The 18,314-nt window shown below is 36.8% G+C and overlaps 1 protein-coding gene and 1 pseudogene across 1 annotated transcript in view; one reads left to right on the forward strand and one right to left on the reverse strand.

Moving 5' to 3' along the window:
- The window catches only part of Ptprd (protein tyrosine phosphatase receptor type D), a 1,324,101-nt gene that overhangs the window by 445,806 nt on the left and 859,981 nt on the right, over positions 1-18,314 (forward strand). The window lies entirely within an intron of this gene.
- LOC117708743 (developmentally-regulated GTP-binding protein 1 pseudogene) lies at positions 1,087-7,571 on the reverse strand (annotated as a pseudogene).

Genomic DNA, 18,314 nt, shown 5'->3' on the forward strand with positions numbered 1-18,314 from the left:
TATTTTACTTAACTATTTAAAAATCAGTTTTTCTTAATTAGTAAATTACTTTACTAGTTCTATTTTAAATATTTTTATTTAAGTTATTTTGATATACTTTAATATTTTAGTTACTTTCTAAAAGAGGATAGGGAACATACACTATTTTCCTTCTTTTCTGGCAGGTTCTAGGAAGGTTATCACTAACAAAAACACAGAAGAGTACAAGAAAAACATATTCATTTTGCGTCCCATATGTGTAAAACAAATAAACCTAGAATGAATCTTCAGGGAAGTTTATATTGAGGCAAGGGTTTTAGCTTGTCCTATAGCAAGGATATTGCCAGCAGAAGTTCTTTTACATTCTGCTGGATCAAAGGGTCACATTCCCATAGCAAGGTCCAGAAAAACAAATTCCTAAAAGAACTTACAACCCTAGAATCCACAGTGGATAAGTATTCTGAAAGTTTCCAACCTCAAATCTAGCCCTGACCTTCCAGTTAGGGATTCCTTTTCCTCCTGTATGTTCAGACATGTGTCTTTTGGTCTATAAGTGTTCCTTGTACTTTTTTGACTCTTTTTCTCCTGTTGGTTTTGTCCTATTACAACTAAAAAATAAGTATCATATTTTATTTTATTTTATTATTTTTCTATTGATCTCTATTTGTTTCAAAAGAGAAAAGGAAAGGATATGGCTCCAGATGGGAAGGAAAAGTAGGAAGAACTAGGAAGACTTGAGGGAGAGAAAAGCATCACCATAATATACTGTATGGAAAATACATATTGCTTCTTTTTTGTCCAGTAGGCCAGCCCCACTTGCTTTTCTTAAAATAAAGTTTAGTAGAAAGGACAGCAAGGTTAGAAACATGATATTGCTGAGGTGTTACAGGCACACAAGCCTAGGCTAAGCCTAGGCCTTGGGAGCTGGAGGATAACAAATAAGAAATTTTAGGTAAGCCTAAGCTACAAAGTGATGTTCCTGTTAGGAAGTCTCTGTATCCATCCCTGTACCCCAATCCAGTGCCTGCTAAGGACAGAAAGAGTTGAAGAGAGTAATTGCACATAAGGAATACTGCTGTGACTAGCCATCAGATGGAAAACAGGATTTCACATTTTCACAGTCTGAAGGATATCTTCTTCTTCCAGTGTATGATCTTTACCCACAGTCTGAGAATTATGTTTCACAGAGAGACCATGGACAGACCAAAGCATATTTTAATTTTTGATAAGATTTTTGTGAATCTTCATGCACAAATATTCCACCGTGGTTTGAGTGTAAGGTAGCACCACTATTGATGTACTGTCTGGTAACTGGCCTTTGAGTTTAGTGTAAATTTTAACTAGTTTGAAAGTTCTTGATTTTTTCCAACAGGTCATCAAAGCTCCAGTGGTGATAGGAAGAAATGTGTTTGCAATGAGACACCTTATAGATAATATCCAATTCCTCAGTGGAGGTCTGAACAATCTTATTTAGAACATAAACACAGGAAACACAAACTCTGTTTCATTCTACCACATCAATGAGGTCATTTAGCTATGGCATCATTATGAAAACTCATGTCAGCATTATGAATTTTGTATTCAGCCAAAAATGTTCTTTGCTGTTTCAAGCACCTACTTCACTCTGAGGGCAAGTGGCTGTGAGATTAATGCCTCCCTTGTCTTTCTTCTTAAAGTCAATGTTGGGAGGTTTGCTGTTCAAGAGAATCCCAAAGCCTTCCAACTCATTTTCAATTATCTTATGTGCCAGGGTTTTAGGACAGCCTGAATAATTGAGACCAAATTACATGTTCAACCCACTGCAATGGCTTGATGACCTCTGTCCTTTCCATCTTTGACATCTTCAATAACCAATCCTGACCAATCCAGGAGCTGTATCTTGGCACCTTTATATCAGATGTCATCAGATATGGTGGTCAAAGCAGTGAGTTCATAGGCTGCCACTTGAAAATTCACTCTTGCTAAGTTATTTAGCAGAGTTGACTTTCCCACAGATGGAAAGCCACAAATCCAATTTGAGCATTGACTATTTATGACTCTATCACAACCTACTTCTGGCCTACCACCATGGCCATCTTTTGGAGTTCTCTTCATCCTCCGCAAGGCAAACCTTATACAGCCCAAGGTGATGTAGCCTTGTTCTTCTGAGTCTGAGCCATCTCAGCTTCACTGTTAAGGGTCTTCCCTGAGATCCCGCTGATGGTGAAGAGGCCTAGTGGCTGAGCTAACCTTCACACTGGCTACATTTCCCTCACGTGCTGACCTTACCATAGGCCACTGCTGCAGTGCCAAATATATATCAATAAAAGACAAAAGATAGTATAGCTGTTCTCACTCTGTGGGTTGCAACTCATTTGGAGACAGAAAACCCCTTCACAGAGGTTGTATTTAAGATGACAACAGGTGGAAACATAGACGATGTATAATAAATAAAAGGATTAAAAATAGGATAGTGTCATAAAAATATACAAGGCAATAAGGTATATTAGGTTCTTGTTTTGGTGTTTTAGTGTTATTTTGTGTTGCTTCTTTGGTCAGTAATATGCATTTTTCTATTTCTGATTTGGTGATTTGGTTATTCCTTTAATTTGTTGTTTTTAAAATTCCCTTTCCCACAAGGCATAGTCCCTTAAAGCTTCTGAGTTAATCCATGAGGTAGGCCTAATTTTCTAATATTGAAATGCAAATCATGTTTCTGGTTTAGCATAAATTAGAAAGTCTTTAAATGAACTAAAGAAAAATGAAAATCACCCCCGCCTGCTGTGGAGTGGACTTGTCCTGTCGCAAATGTTAACCTTTGGCCAGTTGGGGGTATGTGTTCAAATCAGAGGCATTGAGAAGCCTGGCTAGTGGCAGAATGTTTGCATCCCCCTTCTGACCCAATTATAACAGTGTGTGGTCCAACTTACTGACTTACACCCTCCAGAGCTTTGCTCCGATGCATGTCCTACACCGAGTGGAGTAGGACATGCATTAGTATTTACATACACAGCATTCAAGCAGCACCTGGACTGCTTCACAGGGGAGCTGCTCCAACTTTGGGGTCAGTGAGCGCTGTTAGGACAAGAACAGAATGGGTCAAAGCAGCAACGCAGCAAAGAGGACAAAAGCGTTTCCCCCTTTTGTGTTATGGCCAGTGCTTTTGAGCTCACAGCATACTATTGTTTTACATGTTGTTTTCACTCATTTTCTAATACTGTCACAACATACTACAAATCGGACTAATTATAAGCAGCATACTCCGATTTTGTCCATACTGATGGAGGCTGGGAAGTTCTGTAGAGAGTTTCAGCTTGTGAATCTTTATGATGCCTCGTATCATAAAGAAAGAGGCAGTAGAGAGTAGTAGCGAGGAGAAATAAAACACAGCTAAATCCCCGTATTAATGTATTCATTCCTGGTTTAACATAAATTAACTTACACTGGGAAACATCTTCATTTCTTAATCACTTCTTAAAGGCTTGAACTCCAACACTGCTACAGTGGCAATTACATTTCAGGGTGAATTTTAGAATGCTAATTCAAAGCAGAGTGAATGTCAGTTCAGCATCGTTGTCAACTGTTATGATTTGAATAGGAAATGTCCTTCGGATACACAAGTGCTGGACACCTGGTCTCCCGCAGAGGGCACTGTTTTGGGAGATGGCAGAAACTTTAGAACTCTGACGTTGCTTACAGAAGTAGGTCTAATAGCTTAAAGAAGTGGTTATAAAGGTACAGACTGACTGTACCTGGTATGTGGTTCTTTTGGTCTCTGCATCCCGTTTTCCATGAGGTAAGCAGCTTTCTCTGCACTGCAGTGATACTGTAACTCAGCCTGGACCCATATGCAAGAGAGTCTAGGAATGTGGGCTGAAGGTTCTGCAACTATGAGCCAAAACAAATCTTTAACCTCCTGATCCTCACAGTGACGATCACATTCTAACATATCATGTCCAAATGTTGGAACTGCCACGAAGAGAAGTTCTCATAAAAATAGTTACACTAAAAATTATTTCTCTTGTGTGCCTTTTACTCCTCATTCAACTAATACTGCATACTAAATATTTAGAGAAATTTTTCTAAAATATGCTTTTCATTCTAATTTTACCTCATTCATTAAAACCAAACATTTCCAAAAGTCCAAAGTGTAATTATTTTGTGCCTGTGAATGCTGAAATTTAAACAATATTTAATTCCTTCCTTTTAAAGCCAGATCATCTTTTTACCGCAATAAGGTCTGTGTAAGACAGCACCTCGGCACAAAGCCTCTGGTAAAGGGCTGACTAAGCCTGCTCATTTGTGACAGAAACAAGAAAGAGAGTGAAATGGAAGCTTACTCAAATATACACAAAGAATGCAGAATTGAAAAACTAGAAATTGATTCTAAACAATCAGATCAATTTATACAATTCCAGAAAGATGGATATGGTAAGGGTAAGGGAGAGTTGGGTAGAGAGACACTGAGGCATGCTTGCAGAAACCAAGAAAAGCAGAGGATGGTTAAAATAATGTTATGAGTAAAATGAATAGACTTTTAAAAATTTGTCAAGATAGTATGTTTTTAAAACGACTCAGCCATCAGGATTTAGAATCAGGAGATTTACCGTCTTGTTTTCTGACTGCTTTGGTAAAGCACAGGCATCTGACTGATTACAGTAGAATTGTTAGTACTGGCCATTTAAACATTCCCTTTCTGAGCTACTTCACTCATGCTCATCTGCATTATCCTTAAGAGCATTTAATTTTGTGATGTCTGGTGGAATTGTGCCTTTCTGTTATGCTCAAGGAAATACTAGCCTTTTAAAGACCTTAGGAGAGGGCACATTCCCAGACTGTATTCTGTGGCTTCTTATTATGTAACTGTAGCATACATATGTCTTAATGCAAAGGATTATTTTATGCAGTCTCAGAAGCCATGACATAACTTCTAGAGGGCCTTTAGAAATCAGAGATAACATACTACATGATGTTCACTATGACTGTTGTAGAGTGAAATTCTATTAGTAGTATGGCCACCAGATGGATGTTAGCCTGAATCTCTCTTCTACACTGCTTGTTACCTGGTTCTCTAACAATAGAAAAATTGTTACAAGATAACTTCTAGTGTTATGAAATCAATCTTAGATAATGAAAACATTTACCCAGAGACTTGTTCACTCCTCTATTCACTAAGCAGGCTTATACAACACATCATCATCCTTTAGATAAAAAGAAATAAATAAATAGAATACAGAGTACAGACTCTCTTCTGAGGAGCTGTCATTAATAAGGGATCAAAACGAAGTACGTAAGTAACTTATAAGCCAAAGCTGAGATTAGATACCAAATATGCAAATAAAATACATGGTAATCATTTGTTCTCAACTTTCAATGTGTACAAAATTACCATGAGGACTTGTAAGAATTGAATGCTCTCCTTATCTATGATACAGTAGGTCCAAAATATTCCTCTGTCACCAAAGATGGATTGCATGCCACTGGCAGATGAGTAGAGATGACTTCTTAGGAGAGCCAGAATACTTTCAAGAAGAGATAGCATTTGCCTCAGGCCTTGATTTGGAAAGAACCTGGCCTTGTATGGCACAATGAGGGCCATTGGTGAAGAAATAGAAGTAATAGCAGAAGCACAAAACTACACAAAGTAGGCAAAGTGACATATGAAAAGCACTTTATATCATGTATTTGTTCAGTAAGAACTATGTTTTTGCACAAGAACCTCATAATGTGATGTGAAGTCTGTATTTACCACATAACCTTTATACAGTTGATAAGTAACTCTTTATGAGATTTGCTGGAATTAAGCTGTTATATTGAGCAAACATTTATTAAATTTACATATCAACTAAATGGGTATCACAGCTCAAAAGTGATGATTCAAACACTATACTCGTCTGGTACTTGAATAACTCTTGATAATTCTTATAGTATGTAATAGAGAGACACTTGTTGAATATACAGAAGCTTATTTATTTGATTTTTTTTATTTCAGGATTTGGCTATGTAGATGATGGTGGCTTGAATTTGAGACACTCTAGCACCAATTTGAGTGCTAGAATTTCTGGAAGGTCCCACAAATCCTAAGTCAATTAATAATGTTTCCTGTTGGTCACCATCTCAAGTCTCCTTTCCATGGTGTAACTGCAAAGAGGAACATAAGGCATTTTATGTGCTGAGGAATTTAGATTTTCAGCTTAGCAGACAAAAGGCTCTCCTGGTATTTTTTTCTACAGAACAATGCTTTTCTATTGCACAATAGCATACAGATAAAAACCTTTATTGCAGGAACAATATGTTTGTTTTAAATGTGAAGTAGAAACGTAAAGAGAATGAAATCAGAAGTGGAGCTAGACCCTTGACAAGCACACATTATGCTGTGCCACCAGTTCCACAGACAAAAACTGGTAAAATGAGAGTGAACAAGAAGAATGATGAGGGAGGATGCAAGGCCAGAGTAGTATTGCATCACCTTTTTCAGAAATAACAAGTAGAACTGTTACCCAGAAAAACCGGAAAGCGATAGGTATATAACTAAGTACACCCATCACTTGGAGGATGACTGTTCATCGAAGTCAATTATTTAAATGTATTAAGCAATATTTAGAAATTCTTTGATAACAGTTATATAATTTGTCTTTACAAATATGTAACATAAAACTTATGACATATGTGTGTGTGTGTGTGTGTGTGTGTGTGTGTGTGTGTGTGTGTGTGTGTGTCTTAGGCTTTTACTCTCCTATTAATGACCTCATTACCTTGGGCTCTCCAGATATAATGCTCATGTTCATTGTGCCCGAGATCTTCTTCATAGCCACTCTATTTCCTAGCTACTAATTTCTGGGAGTGTATGTTTCTACTTTGGCTCATCCAAATAAGTTGAGCATGAAAAGCTAAATTGATTCTATTCTTACTTGAAAAAGTGTTAGAGTGATAGATTTCTCTCTCTCTCTCTCTCTCTCTCTCTCTCTCTCTCTCTGTGTGTGTGTGTGTGTGTGTGTGTGTGTGTGTGTGTGTGTGTGCATCTGTGTGCTCTGGTACAACTAATTAACACCGGCAATAAAAATATCTTTCTTCAACTCATTTCCTCAGAAGCACTAATACAGATCCCATATATACCAATTGACCAAACAAGAAAACCATGTGCTTTTCTGTGCTTGTAACTCATAAGGACACAAATCCCAGGACAAGAATTAAAGGGATGCAGACTTCCAGGCTTCAGTTTAATTGGAAGATTAAGTAAATGTGAGGTTTATAATTTTGTGAATAGTATAAAAATATAAAAATCTACCTTAGCTTCCAAGAGTAATTTTTTTGACTAGATTTTTTTAAAACTAGAATATTCAACAATAGATGATGATATCAGGCAAAGTTTCTCAGATTGTAATACTTGTTGGAAGAGTGGATACAGTCTAGTTCTATTCTTATCTTGAGCTAGATCATAGCTCCTAAGTGTGGAAACACTTTCTCTGTACAAACCCTATTCTCTGACCAAGATGTGACTTCTCCATAGAAATGCTTCATCTCTCCAGATGACAGCCTGTGGTTTCACAATTTAATCTAGTTATGCCACTACCTTGTGTTTCTGGTATGTTCTGAGAGTTAAAAAGCTCCATCTTCAAATACAGTCCCAACTTCTGATACTGAACACAAGCCTGGTCTTCCTAAGCACATGGTAACTAAGTTGGGAGTTTCACTTTCTTCATTCTGCTTCAAAGTCTTACAAACCTCAGATACTTTATTTACATATTTCACGTGTAGAACAATGTACCATGTATTTCCAGCTGTACTGAAAGGGTTGTACCTAGGAACAAATATGGAAGAGGTACTTAGCATGACATTGGGGACATTTTGTTCCTGTTTGTGTCAATTTCCAGTACTTCACAGGAGCACCAACCTAGCAGCTTACACAAACTGGTTTAATAATTCTTACAGAAATTAATCTTTATTCTTCTACCTTCTTTCTCCTGTATCAATCCTCTAATCCCTGTCTCTCTCTGAAAAATAGCCTCATTTTGAAGCAATACTGCCTTAACCTTTCCCTCAATAGTATAAACTCAATTTGCAATGGGTAATTTTATTTGTGAGCCTAATGAGATCTAGAGTTACTTGGAAGACGGACATGAATGTGCCTATTAGGAATTACTATGAGTGGGTTAACTGAGGTGGGAAGACAGTCCCACTGTGGATTACACTATGACCTGTGTTGAGATTCTGAACTGTACAAAAATGAGAAAGTTACATCAGCACAAGAATTACTATTCTCATTCTTTCAAAAATGTGAATGCAATGTGGCCAGCTGCTTTAGGCTCTTGCTTCCTTAACTGTGCTAGACCTTTACAATGTGAGCCTAAAAAACACTTTGTCCTTAAGATGCTTTTGTAATGGCATTTTATCACAACACAAGGAAGTGTAACTAAGAAAAGTTTAGTTCAAAGTAGCTCCAAGAATTCCAAGAATTTTAAAAAGCTTGTGCCAGGAATTTAGGGAAAATGTCAATAATATTTTTATTGTCTTAGTGAGCTTTTCTATTGGTTCTTTTATTACCAAAAGCAACATGAGGAGGGAAAGTTGTATTGTGCTTGCACTTCCATATCACTGTTCATCATTGAAGGAAGTCATAACCAGAATTCAAACAGAGTAGAAACTTGGAGATAGGAGCTGATGTAGAGGCCATGTGGGGCTGGAATGATGCTGATTACTAGCTTGATACTTGTGGCTTGCTCAGTCTGTTTTCTTATAGAACCTAGGACCACCAGCCCAGGAAAAGCACCAACCACAATGGGATGGGCCTCCCCATCAATCACTAATTCTAAAAAATGCTTTATAGACTTCCTGAAGCCCTAACTTATGAAGGCATTTTCTTGATTGGTGACCCATTCTCTGAGATGATTCTAGTCTGTTTTAAATTGATATAAAGTTTATCAGCACAAAAACATAGTAAATTATGAATTAAAATACAAAGTTTTATTTGCAAATAATATACTGTTTAGCTTTTATTTTAATGGGTTTTATGTCCTTGGGTTCAACCAAAAATAGATAAAAAATATTCAAAAGGGTTTTTCACATGTACTGAGCATGTGTAATATGAGAGAGAGAGAGAGAGAGAGAGAGATAGAGAGAGAGAGAGAGAGAGAGAGAGAGAGAGAGAGAGTAAAAGGCAGCTGGCCACATTGCATCACAGGAAGAATGAGAGTGGTGTATCATTGTGATATATATATATATATATATAAAACTAAACTAAAAAATTTTGACTCCTCTTTTTCTATGCTTTATATCAACTCTTTGGGGATACACAGAGAGGGTTTCTCCAGGGGGAAGTTAGACACCACAGCTATGGCTCATTAAAGGCCTCTTTCATGGTTCCTCACTGTGTGGTCCCAATGACAGGAAAAAGTCCATGGGTTTTTACAGGCTTTAATGTCATGGTGGATGGTGGATGGCTCTGGATGTGCACACCCCTCCCCCCCACCTCCCCCCCACCCCCACCTCCCACACCCCCACCCCCACCTCCCACACCCCCACCCCCACCTCCCACACCCCCACCCCCACACCCCCACCCCCCACATCCCCCCACCCCCGCCCAGAAAGGCGCAGACCTGAGTTAAATAGGGAGGGAGCGAGGGGGGAGGGGCCTGAGAAAAATGCTTAATTGGCTCCACCCTCTGGCCTTCAGGCAACTCATTAGTATGTAAATCTCTCTGGGACCTGAGGCCTGTTCCTGTGACTAAAGGCCATAGACCTCTCTGTGGGAGGGGTTGTGGGGGACTGAAGCTAAATGAAAAGAACCAGGGCCCAGGAGCAGAGCTGAACTCCTGAAGTCTAATAATGGTCCAGGGTTCCAAGCTCATGCTCGACCAAGAACCCAGCTGTTTATAACAGCCCACTGCCCCACACAACTCCTGTCTGTAATTTGTCTGTGTCTGAATATTGCCAATCTGAATATTTCCTGGCGAATATGTCTGTGCATCTGTCTCTGTGTGTGAGTACCTCAAAGGAAAAGCTTTTTCTATATATTTGTAAAGCAAATAAAAAAGTCCCATATGAGAAAGAGTGAGAGATATTTTGCAGGAGTATTTAACAGAATTTTATAAGAGATTAAGTCACAGACTTTGACTCAATCCAACTGGCCCAGATAACAAACAAATAATATCAAAAAGTCAAATGCTACTTCCAGCATTTATGGTGGATATTTGTTTTATTGGTTTCTTTCAACCTATTCTTGATTTCAAAACAAATAGGACACATGAAAACTGGTCTCTGGGTCAGTCATGGAAATGGACATAATTTAAGATTAGAGCTACACAATAACTTGGAATACAAAAGATGATATGGAGATTCATGGCAAGCAAAATTGGCTGTTGCATTGTTCTCTTAAAGACAATTTAAACAAATAGGCTGATTACATAGTGGGATGTTAGATTTAAGTCTTAGGTGACTTCAGGTTGTATTATTAATTTTGCTGTGTGATCTAGACATTTGCTAGGATGTGTGAGATATTTTTATAATTCATTGGCACTGATTTGCATTATTTTAGGTACAATAATAAGCTAGAAATGATATAAAGTATTAGGGAAATATCAATTACATACAAGTCCTATTATATTTTATAATAGTTCAAGAGTTTGGTTATAGAGATGTCCTGGGGAAAGTTCTCTATGGATACCAACAGATAAGTGTATTGCTATAATTTAAATATTATTTGATTTTAATATTTGCAGGAATGATTTTCTTTTTTACTGGTTATTTTATTTATTTACATTTCAAATGTTATCTCTCCCTTCCCAGTTTCTGCTCCACAAACCCCCTATCCTCTTTTTCCTCCTCCTGCCTCTATTAGGGTACTCAAGGATGATTTTCAATAAGGCGAAAACATTTCCAAAAAGTCTAGCATTTTAAGTTTTTATAAATTCTATTTATCTAAATAGAATGTCCCTGACAATACTAATTCATGAACAAATATGTTGTATCAGTGTTCAAATAATGAGTTTTCTTCTCAAGTCTCATTACCTTGCCTATTTCCTAGCATTGTCAAGATAATGTACTTTGCCTTCCTTTGAAGGCTTTCTCTTCATTCAACAAGTACAAGTCAATCATGTATCATTCTCTTTAGTTCACTGACATTTGTCTTGGTACCTGAGCACTATTTGCTTGGAGAAATTGTTTCTGTGATTTCCAATTTTGATATAACAATAAACTTGAGTATTTACCAACCACTACAGTAACACCAACCAACATGCTTTTCTATCCTCTTTCTGGCAAATAAAGAAAAGTTGCATGACCTACGTTTGGCCACACAGATACTAAGCCATGGACTTTGAGTCTGAGCTAGAATATGCAATGAAAGAAGAAACTCTGCAGGTTTTCGTCACATCACAGCATAGCAGCTAGACTTTCTGTGATGAGCCACTGAGGACCTCCTAGTCTCATGTGCTCTTTAGATTCCTGTGGATTCACTACGTCCCTACTTATCTTCTAATAATTGAGTTTTCTTTAAGACAAATAGATGTAGCTGTAAATGATGGCACACAAGTACAGTCCTAGTTTTAGAGAAGCCGAAGGAGAAGAACCACTGTAAATTTGAGGTTGCCTTTACTCCCCATAATGCAAGGGGACCCTAGAACACAGATCAGAACCTTTCTCAAAAGAAAAGAAACAAAACAAACTTGAGACAGTGTTTACATCCAGAATCTTAGCAGACAGAGACATTTTATTTGAATAACTTAGCAGGTAAAATTATAGTACTGTCAACTTGAATAGAATTATTTCAAATGTCTATAGCTAGAGTATAGCACAAAAATGTGCATCATTGTGCTGGAACAATTGTGTGGGGTAGAAGTGTTACAGGAAATCAAAAGGTCAAAACATGCTTACATTTCATTTCTCACCTTGAGAACCTTATTATAAAGATATCTGCACGGAGAAAAATATTATCAAATATCAATCTTGCAACTATAAGTAAAATCCATCTACCTTTCAAAATCTTTAAACTACTATTAGTAGAGCCTGTCTATTACCAAGGCCTTTTCAATTTTTTTATTGTGAGGCTGAGAAATTATGAATAAGATATCTTTCAGGAAAGTAGAAAATGAAGAAATAAAAGGAAATCAACACCTATGAGTGCTTCCTGTGAGTCAGACATTTTAATACGTATTTCTTTGTTTTCATTTGTATTGTAATGAAATGTCTAAAGCAAGACAATATCATTAAGAAAAGTGGTTTATTTTGTTCAAAATAATAGATATTGAAATTCTCATATCAGGTACTACTGTAGAACTGGTCTCTAATTAGAGTCTTCTTGGATAGACAATATTGTAGAAGATAACATCATGTCAGTAAAAAACACGGATAAAGCTCATGAGACTGCAGGGGAATCTCATAAGAAGTATATTAAACCCTTCTGAACCTTGCTACCTCTGAGAACTGCAGACACTAATTCAACAATACTAAACTGTAACTCAAGCTTCCAGTTCTCAAACTCTTTAGGGAAAAATAACATCAAGTCCCCAGTACCATTTAGTGTGGATTTTACATTTAATCTTTGTAATAATTCTATAGTGTAATTGTTCATTCACTTATAGAAACCATGATAAAGAAATATTTTTCAATATTATGTGGCTAGACCATGTCTGAAAAGGTACAATTCTGTATAAATAATGTACTGTATATTATATGAATTACATATGTAGTATATACATATTAGTAGTAAGCTACATGTATGTATGTGTAAAATGATTATTTTTATATAGATACATAGATCCACAATATATAGAAACATACATATAATGTAAATTTTTATATACACACATGTATATTTAGATACATATGCATAAAATCTAGACAGAAATGTACATAAAACAGTTAATATTACATTAATATATCCAGTATAATTATACATGCACATGTATTTTGCATTACAGTAATACACTGAGTTAGTTATGAAGAAATATGAGTTTAAATCTTTTTCTCAAGATAGAAATTCAAATATGCACTTATGGATATGGCAGTTCATTGTTTAGTTTATAATGTTAGCATTTTCAACTAAGACAACAAATTAACTTAATATAAACAGTCTGAATTTTGTCACCTTACAACCAGAAATGTTAAAAAAAAAAACATATATTGGTGGTTAGACTTTGTTAAATTATAATTATGGCCAAAATATTATCTTACTTCACTGCATCAGAAATTTAAAAACAACTAACTTGGTTGATTGGAACTCTAGGGTCTGTATCATGCTGCAAATAGATGTCTGCTTGGGCTGCAGCCATCTAAAGTTTTGAGAAGAACAGAAAGAGCATCTTTGATATGGCTGCTTTGCCTGCTTGTAGATGGAGATATCACTTCTTTACTGGCTGTTGATTTGAGGCTTTACTTTTGTACCACCTGTGCCTCCGCATTGAAGACTGAACTTTAGTCTCAGCAATTTGTCAGAGCAAGAATAATCACGAGAGAAGCTGTGGTATATTTTGATGGCCTATTCAACTTTATACCTCTTGCTTGTAATTTATTCATGAGAAGCCAAACCTTTTGTTTAGCTTCTGCACCCTCCATATATTTGAAGGAGGGAATACCACAGAGATTGTGGACACAATGTGTTTTAAGATGCATCCGTCACAAACAGCAATGTGTCGATTCAATCAGGGTTTATGTGTGTGTGCTAATGATCCGCATAGGGGCTATGTTCATAATTTGCATCTAAGAGAGAAGAAATTAAAAAAAATAATACTTCTAGACATCTAGGAGCCAGAACCTTTGAAAGCTGCAAAACACATGAAAATAGTAACAGAAAATCACATATCCAAAACCTAATAAGTACGTAAGGAAAACTGACACGTGATCACAATTGTTATGAAATGGTAGCAGAAAGGGCAATATGTTTGGTCAAGCTACTTCAACAAATTTAGAAGCTTCATTTCCTTTAAAAGGTTGAAAATATCAGCTTCCTCTTCTACGTCAGAGAGGTAGAAGGAAAAACATTATAATGATACTACTTTAGAAACAAATAAAATTTGAATTATAGTAAATGTGTAGAAGGTTTTGTTGGTTGTGAAATGAAGTCTTCCTCTCATGTCTTTTTATTTTTTACTAATCATTTTATTCATATACATTTCCAATGATATGACATAAAATATGTCATAAAATATGACATAAATATTAAAAGACAAGCCATAGTAGCAATATGGAAAAATAAAGGTTCTTCTGAATCCCAGAATTGCTCTATGTGATCAAATCCTTTATCTCATTGCCTATAACTCACCTAAGATCGGAGATCTCATCATCCCATTGGTGAGGGAAGTATAATAGTTTATACTTCTAACAGTATAATAGTTTCCTTCAGCATTCTTGAGACCATTTTTGTCCAACCTGCCCTATAGATTTCATCCTTGGCCCCTTTCCCAGCTGTCATCATTTTATTTATATCAGTAATAGAAAAAGTATTTATGAGCAAAGCAATACTAGTAATAAAGTAAATGTGAGTCTTCTAAGATAGCTAGGGATTCCAAAAAACATCTTACTAAATAGGCTTATTTAAGTCATATTTATAGTAATGCCTTTTCCTTTTCATTTTTCATTATAATTTTTTAAATTTTATGTACACAGTTGTCTTGCCTGCATGTGTAAGCAAGTCAGATGCCATGGAACAGGAGTTACAGACAGTTATGAGCTGCCATGTAGATGCTGGGAATTGAAACCTGTTCCTCTGGAAGAACAACCAGTACTCCAACTAGTGAGAGATCTCTCCAGCTTGCCTTTAATTTTCATCCAAGCCATAGCTTTAATTTAGGCCAAAAAGGAATCTTTTCAAATGTGCTTTTTTTTTTTTTTTTTTAATAGAAGATGACTGTTGCCTACTAGATTTCTCTCCAGATGCTTTCATCTCAACACAGAGCTGCCAAGCATACAACCTGCCCAGCCTTTTTCCTTTACTGTAATTATCTTTATAAAGAAGGCATTGACATTCAAGTACTTTATTGAAGTAGTAAGGTCAACTCACTTTAGATGTAGGCAAGTTTGATGTTCTTGGCCTATCACTTCCTCAGTGTGGAGAAAATACTGGAGTCCCACAATAAGGAACATACATTTTCCTCAGAAACAAGCCTCAGACTTATATGGAAATGCAAACTAGACTTCCTGCTGCCTCGACCTCTAGGGGTGGGGTGTACAAATGCAAGGCAAGCTAGAGAGAAGCTCTGCATTATGACTTCCTTCAATAGCCACTCCTCTTTGCTTTCCATCTGCATTTAGTGGTTTTTGTTTTGTTTATTTGTTTCTGTTTTTATAATTTTTTATTGGATATTTTATTTACATTTCAGATGTGATCTCCTTTCCCCATTTCCACCCCCAGAAACCCCCATCACATCCCCCTCCTCCTGCTGCTATGAGGATGTACCCACAACAACCCACCCACTACCACCTCTCCACCCTCGAATTCCCCCACTACCACCTCTCCACCCTCGAATTCCCCCACACTGAGGCATCCAGCCTTCACTGGACCAAAGATCTCCTCTCCCACCTATGCCTAACAAGGCCATCCTCCCCTACATATACAGCAAGGGCAGTTGCTTTCCCATGAGTCTTTTTTTTTTTTTTTTAATTCTTGCCATCTTTGTACAAAAAGTATTTGAAGTCTAGGATCCAGCATTTTTAAGTTTTTAAATTTTTCAGCCAGTAACCAGGAAGATTATTCTTCAGTGTACATTTCTGAAGGAGCAGTGCTTGGAGGAGATTTGATTTGTAGGAAACAGCACATTTGGTGAGGTACAGAGACAACACTGAATGATTTACGATGAGTTTGACTTTGTAGAGAGGAGATACAGGGAACCCAATTCTTACATCAATGATCTCCTTTCAAACAAATTGCAAAAGCTGGTTCCCTCCAATATATGAGGGAATCATCACCCTAAGAAACACTTGTATTAGAGTAGCGGGTTGTGATAGGGAAAAGATTGTATGTAGTATATGTTTTATTTAACTTATTCAGGAGATTTTCTTCTGGTTATCCTGCATGACATGTTCACCAGACTCTAAGGCTGATTTGTAGTTGAATCACAACAGGTAATCATAGACAACATTTAAAAACTGTTCTGCTAATCAGTTTTCAACACTGGACAATTATTAGGTATATCAACCACACTCCAGGCCAGACTAAATGCCTAGCAGTAGTCAGACAACAAGCACACACACACACACACACACACAGAGAGAGAGAGAGAGAGAGAGAGAGAGAGAGAGAGAGAGAGAGAGAGAGAGAGAGAGAAACACACATACATACATGGATGCATGCATGTACAAACACAAGACTTGTATGGGGACTTTTATTGAGGTTTTTTTTTTTGCATTTTTGTCTTATTGTTTTTTAAATCTGTTTTGATTTTACTTGTTTGTTTGTTTGTTTGTTTGTTTGTTTTTTAAAGACATGGATAGAATACATAATGTTCCTGGAATAATCCGGAGAATATGGGAGGAATTGGAAGAGGAATCAAAATGTATTGGATAAACAAATGGTGTGCTCTTCTCTTGAAAAGTCTTATTTTCTAACTCATCCTTTCTTAGATGTCTGTAGTTCTTTGCATAGGGTTGAGGTCTCCTGGGCTTTCTCTATTCATTTGAGCATGTACTTTTCCTGTACTTGTTCACCCCATGTTTAGACAGTCATGTTGCTGAGACTTTGATTAAAGTGTAGCTTTTGGCATCACCAGTAGATATACTGTCATAGCAAACTCCATGATTTTCCGATTCTTAAAATTTTTCTGCACCATCTTTCTAAATATTCCCTGAGCCTTAGTTTTGGTACTGTTTTATAGACATATCCAGTATTCATATTCAATATAGACATATTCAGTTAATCTTGAAAATGCATACAAGTAACATTATTAAGCTTGAACAGGTTATATTTAGAAAGATATGAATACACACCCACACATAAATACATAAAACAAAGTTAACAAGTAGAGTAGCTACAGATTAGGAAAAGATCAAGAAGATAAGAGAAAAATTTGGAAGATGGAAATAAAAGAGTAAATAATTAAAATATACTGTATATAAAAGTTAATAAAGAAAGAAAGATGTTCATTTTTTAAATTTAATTTAATTTTTTTTTTACACTCCAGATGTTTTCCCCCTCCTGGTCTACCCTCTGACTGTTCCACATCTCATACCTCCCCCCACCCCATCTCAATGGAGAGGTCTCTACCCCCACCCAAAGGAGACCTCCCCACTCCCTGGGGACTTGAGAGTTAGGTACATCTTCTCTGACTGAACCCAGACCAGGCAGTCCTCTGCTGTATATGTGTGTGTGTGTGTGTGGGGGGGGGGTTCATATCAGCTGGTGTATGCTGCCTGGTTGGTGGTGGTCCAGTGTCTGAGTGATCTTGGGAGTGGGGTCCAGGTTAGTTGAGACTGCAGGTCCTTCTACAGGATTGCCCTCCTCCTCAGTTACTTCCAACTTTTCCTTAATTCAACCACAGGAGTCACCAGCTTCTGTCCATTGGCTGTTTATAAATATCTGCATCTGATTCTCTCAGCTGCTGTTGGGCAGTCATGATAGGCCCCTGTTTGTAAGCACATCAGTAATAGTGTCAGGCCTGTGGCCTCTCCTTGAGCTGGGACCTGATAGTTCTAGAACAAAAAGAAGAAGTAAACACACCCAAGAGGAGCAGACAGCAGGAAATATCAAACTCAGGGTAGAAATCAACCAAATAGAAACAAAGAGAACAATACAAAGAATCAACAAAACCAAAACCTGGTTCTTTGAGAGAACCAATAAAATAGATATACCTTTAGGCAAACTAACTAAAGGGCACAGAGACAGTATCCAAATTAACAAAATCAGAAATGAAAAGGGAGAGATAACTACAGAAATGCAGAAAATTAAAAAATCATTAGATCCTACTACAAAAGTCTATACTCCACAAAACTGAAAAATCTAGATAAAATGGATGGTTTTCTAGACAAATAACACATACTAAGGTAAAATCAAGAGCAGGTAAATGCTCTAAACAAGTCCATATTCCCTACAGAAAGAGATAAAGTCATTAAAAACCTCCCAACCAATGAAAAGCCCAGGGACAGAGTGCTTTAGTGCAAAATTCTACCAGACCTTCAAAGAAGACCTAAGACTAACATTCCTCAAAGTATTCCATAAAATAGCTACAGAAAGAACACTACCTAATTCATTCTATGAAATCACAATTACTTAGATACCTAAACCACAAAAGGACATAACAACAACAACAACAAAAAGACAAAAATATGTTCTTACAGAAAACATTTTAGAAGAATCTAGAAGGCTTAAGCTCATACCTACTTTCACCATCATTAGCTGTCCAATAATAATTTAGTATAATTGTATTTTT

The sequence above is a fragment of the Arvicanthis niloticus genome, chromosome 5, assembly GCF_011762505.2.
Source record: "Arvicanthis niloticus isolate mArvNil1 chromosome 5, mArvNil1.pat.X, whole genome shotgun sequence".
Taxonomy (NCBI): domain Eukaryota; kingdom Metazoa; phylum Chordata; class Mammalia; order Rodentia; family Muridae; genus Arvicanthis; species Arvicanthis niloticus.